The following is a 5,000-nucleotide window of genomic DNA, read 5'->3' on the forward strand; positions in this document are numbered from 1 at the left end:
GATAGAGAGAGAGAGAGAAAGAGAGAGAGAGAGGGGGGGGTGGGAGAGAGAGAGAGAGAGGTGGGGGGGGGGGGGTGGGTAAGAGTGGGACAAAGATATAGGGTAAGAGAGAGCGAGGGAAAGAGTGAAAGACAGAAAAAGATATGAGAGAGAGAGAGAGAGAGAGAGAGAGAGAGAGAGAGAGAGGGGGGGGGGGGGTGAGTGAAAGAGAAAGGAAGAAATTAATAGTGAGAGTGAGAGAGTGAAATAAAGATATGGGGGATTAAGAAATAAAGAAAAAAAAAAAAAAAAAAAAAGGAAAGAGAGAATATTGTAGTACCCAACATACCTTTCACTTGGTCCAAATAATTTTGATATCCGTCCTAATATCTTTCATTTAAAGCAAAATCCGGAATAAATAATGATTCGACTGTACCGTATCCGATTTTTGTAAAAACTAATGTTTACCACAGTACGAAGGTAAAATATTCAAGACTAAGTTATAAAATAATGAAAAATATTGTATAAAACACAAAGCACACCACGCAGGACGCAAATCTATCGTTTATAAACAAGTTCTAATAATGCACAAGATACAAAAAATGCACACCACACAGGGCGTAAATCTATTGTTTATAAACAAGTTCTAATATTGCACAAGATATAAAAAATGCACACCACACACGGCGTAAATCTATTGTTTATAAACAAGTTCTAATATTGCACAAGATACAAAAAATGCACACCACACAGGGCGTAAATCTATTGTTTATAAACAAGTTCTAATATTGCACAAGATACAAAAAATGCACACCACACAGGGCGTAAATCTATTGTTTATAAACAAGTTCTAATATTGCACAAGATACAAAAAATGCACCACAAAGGGCGTAAATATATCGTTAATATATCATAAGTTCTAATATTGCACAATATAACAAAAAAAAAAATATTAAAAAAAAATAATCGCACAACACATGGCGTAGATCTATCATTAATATATCATAATTTCTAATATTGTACTAAATACAAAAAAGCACACACCGCACAGGACGCAAATCTACCGTTTCTAAATAAGTTCTAATTCAATACTGCACAAGATACAACAACAAAAAAAAAAAAAAGCACACCACACAGAACAACGCAAGTCTGCCGAAAATAACCACATTCAAACGTCACACTTACTGTTCATCAAAGACTTGGAATTCCAATACCGGCGGCACGGAGGAGTTTGGCAAACAACGCTAATCCATCAAAATGAATTTGAGTGTTTGTCTCGAGATGACAAAAGTTAATAGCCCTGCGCTGCCCTGGCCTATCGTCCATTTTACTCGAGACTTAGACTTGGTCAAACAGATAAAAATCGGCACTGGTCCGTCCTACTTGGAATGGGGGTAATAATAGTGTACAGCCTTATCGATGATTAACCCCCTCCTTACCAACTATAGGAAAATCGTCACATTCGTTACGATACAACCAAAATTTTTCTTCTTCAAATTTCTTTTGTACATCATGAAATTTAAAGTGTGTTGTAGAGTATGTCTAGCTAAAGTATTTACTTATCGCAAGAACTTACTGCTATTGTGTTTTGGTGAAAAAAATTTTTTTTTTGTATTAGTTGGGTGTGAATTGTTGGGGAAATGGCTGGTAAGGAGAGGGTTAAATGTAGGACTAGAGAGGTCTGTGGTCGATATGTTGAAATGAACAACTATTATTATTATTATAAATCACATTTTTTGCTTTTAGTTAAAAAAGATGAGAAATAAAGTAAAATTGGAAATTTAATATTAACTGGCTAGCCTGAATCTGAAGAACTGTGACAGACTTGACAGGCAAATGATTTTAATAATATTTAAATAATGAAACAACCTCCCTCCCCCTTTAAAAAAACGGGGAAAAACAGCAATAACAACAACGATGAAAAACACCCCCTCCCCTAAAAAAACAAAACAAAAGCAAACAAACAACAAAAAACTCCACAAACAATAACAGAATAACATATTATAATAAAATAGAAAATAAAAAAATTAAAACAAAGCAAAATAAATTTTTAAAATCCCAGATTTAGGAAAATTATTCTCATTCATTCCCATAACATAAAAACAATTTGGCCGATAACATTTTCCTTCAAAGTAAGGGGTATCTAGATCGACGAATGACCCTAAACGTGTCAAATGATTCTCAAACACTATAATATTTTGTTGTTGATTTTTTGAAGTCGGCGAAGCTTCAATTTGAGATATTTTCAACTTCGTATTAAGGATCCATTTAAGATAAATCACAATCGACCGATATTTGAACGAAACATTTTCTGACCAAAATATTTTTTTTAAAGTCTGGGGGTGAGGGGAGGGAGAGTATTTAAATAGTGGCTTGTCAATGAATTTCAATAATTATGTGGTTTGGGGATTAATCACAATCAAACAAAAACTGGCACATAGAGATGGAAAGGTCACACTTCCTATTGGATAGGTTTATAGAACAGTCGGGTCACCGACATAATATTATAGTATATTATGTATAATGAGTATTATTATTATTAGTAGTAGTAGAATAAGTATCCCAGCTATTTACCACATCGCCTTGCCTTGTCACGAAGAAAGCAGCAACGGCAATTACATCACATCAATATGTGATCAGCCATTTCTAAACGGTGTTATGTCAGAATGAGCCGATTGCTCAAAATCCAAGTGTGTAAGATTGACCTTTTAACTCACTCAACCCTAACACCGACTAAATCCGTAGTTTACCCTGGTTATTTTTACCACCCCATGCCTATTTATTACATTTTTCTGAGATAAATTTTAGGCGGGTTATCAAAGCTAATGTTTCTTTTTTTAGTTTTTACATGTTAATGGTAGTTGAATAAAACTATCTATGTACATGCTCATTTTTAATACATTTTTTTTCAAATTTTGAAAAGTAGAAAAATCTCTAGGATTGGGCGAGTTAATTGTCGTACTCTGGAAAAACTCTCGGATTTAAATATTTTGGTCAGATAACTCATCCTTCAAATATCGATCGATTAAAAAACTCTCAAAACCTGGGAGCCAGTATATGTTTGTTTTGTTTTTTTTTGTCCTAAGAAACACCTATTTATAAAATTAAAAAAGTGATATTCCCATAATAGATTAAAACTCGGTGAGTCACATATGTAAAATATGACCCCTCACCTCAAAACGGTACAATGTCGGGATGATTAAGATGCTGAAAATTGAATTTAGAGCTAGAAATAACAGATGTGCGTTGAGTTTATATATGATTTATTGAGGAGAATTAATGTTATATTTTATTGTGCCTATTAGTGATCATTCCAATTTGTTGACCAGTTTCAATTATAACATCGTGTTCATCCCCACATAATACCGTTTTGAGACAACGGTATCGGCTACCGCAATCTTAATGGGAACGACAGCGTAATAATAATTATAATATTACTACAACCATTAAGGCAATAATAATAATATTATGAGCTAATTATATATCTTAATTATTCATTCATAGCCCTGTGGCGAGGTGGATGGATATAGGATATACCGAAGTTGCCACATGCACACTCTGAAAAAAACAAAACACGGTTTTTGTTTATTTATTTTTATTTTATTTTTGGGGCCAGAAAACTCGCAGACCTGCCAACCCTTCATATTCCAAAAGTGGAATCAGAACGCCTGAAAATTGGAATTTGAGACAAAAAATAGGAATTTCACCTTTTTAACCCCCCCCCCCCCCCCACTTCGCTTTTTTTTTTTAATTCTTACAATTATCATCATTTTTTTTTTTTAAATCGGAATTTTAGGTACAATGGCGGAATAGTACAAATATAAAGAGTGAAAATAGCAATGATTTCGCAAAAAAAGGGAAGGGTTGGCAGGTATGCTATCGACCAATTAAAATGCCCCACATATTGTTTAACACTTTTAAACCTGAGACGTCACTGAAGTCTCAGGTTTGAGAGTGTTTATCAAGACGAGTCATTTTAATCAATCGATATATTAAACCCCCTCCTTACCAAGTACAGAAAAATCGTCACATTCCTTACGATACAACCAACATTTTTCTTATTCAAATTTCTATTGTACATCATAACATTTAAATAAAATTTGAACAGTGAATTGTAGAGTATGTTTTGCTAAAGAAAAGAGTAGCGCAAGAACTTTACTGCTATTGTGTTTGAGTGATAAAAAATAAAAGTGTTGGGGAAAATCCTGAAAATGGCTGGTAAGGAGAGAGTCAAGGGTGAATTTTCTGGCTAAAATTTAAAATACCTTTTTTTGTCAGAGTACGCAGTGTTGTTATAATGCAAATAAATGGAGTTTGCCTTCGTCAGGACAATTGGTCTCGATCCGATACGGATCAGGAAAGTGATGAATTGTAATAATAATAATATATGCATTGGCATGACCGGACAAACTTGTGAATTTAATAATACATAGAATAGTAACAGCATTCAAAATATTTTGAATTGTGAATTTAACATTTGGATTGGGAGACTCTGGGGGCAGTAGGAATGTTTACATTGACAAATGCCTGGCTTTGTTGTTGTTGCTGGGTTTGTTTTTTTTTTTTTTTTTTTTTTTGTTTTTTTTTTAATGTTTTATATTGTTTTTAGGTCTTTCGATGTTTTTGGGGTTTTTTTTTTTTTTGGTGTTGATGGCGCTTGTGTTTGGTTTGTTTTAAACGTATGCTTTAAATCTAGTTTGATGACGTTGTGTGCCCAACTTGTCAAAACGTCCCAACTCAAGACTTCAAGGAAAATATCAGTTTGGGAATTTTGGCTACGCTAGGGACCGGACTCATCTATCTATATAAATGTTATGAAGGAAAAGTTATTGGGCCAAAATTTAAATGTATTGAATGAATGGATGAATGAATGAATAAATAAATGGAATAGATCGGTGGATGAATGAATGAATGAATGAATGAATGAAGGAATGAATGAATAAATGGATGGATGAATAAATGGATGAATGAAAGAAAGAAAATGCACCAATAATCAAATGATATTTAAAAAATGAGAACGG

General features: G+C 33.5%; 1 protein-coding gene across 13 annotated transcripts in view; it reads right to left on the reverse strand.

The window, feature by feature from the left end:
• LOC144979975 (uncharacterized) overlaps positions 1-5,000 on the reverse strand; it is a 370,695-nt gene that overhangs the window by 100,866 nt on the left and 264,829 nt on the right. The window contains exon 1 of one of the 13 annotated variants that reach the window (XR_013646804.1): positions 329-548. The exons of 11 other annotated variants lie outside the window; for them this stretch is intronic. The gene's annotated coding sequence lies outside the window, so the exon portion shown is untranslated. Of the gene's footprint in view, positions 1-328; positions 549-5,000 lie in introns of those variants that run through there. One more of the 13 variants, XM_078927359.1, reaches the window with a different exon arrangement.

Source organism: Berghia stephanieae, chromosome 9 (assembly GCF_034508935.2).
Source record: "Berghia stephanieae isolate SIO BIC M18660-M18661 chromosome 9, UCSD_Bste_1.3, whole genome shotgun sequence".
Lineage (NCBI taxonomy): Eukaryota > Metazoa > Mollusca > Gastropoda > Nudibranchia > Aeolidiidae > Berghia > Berghia stephanieae.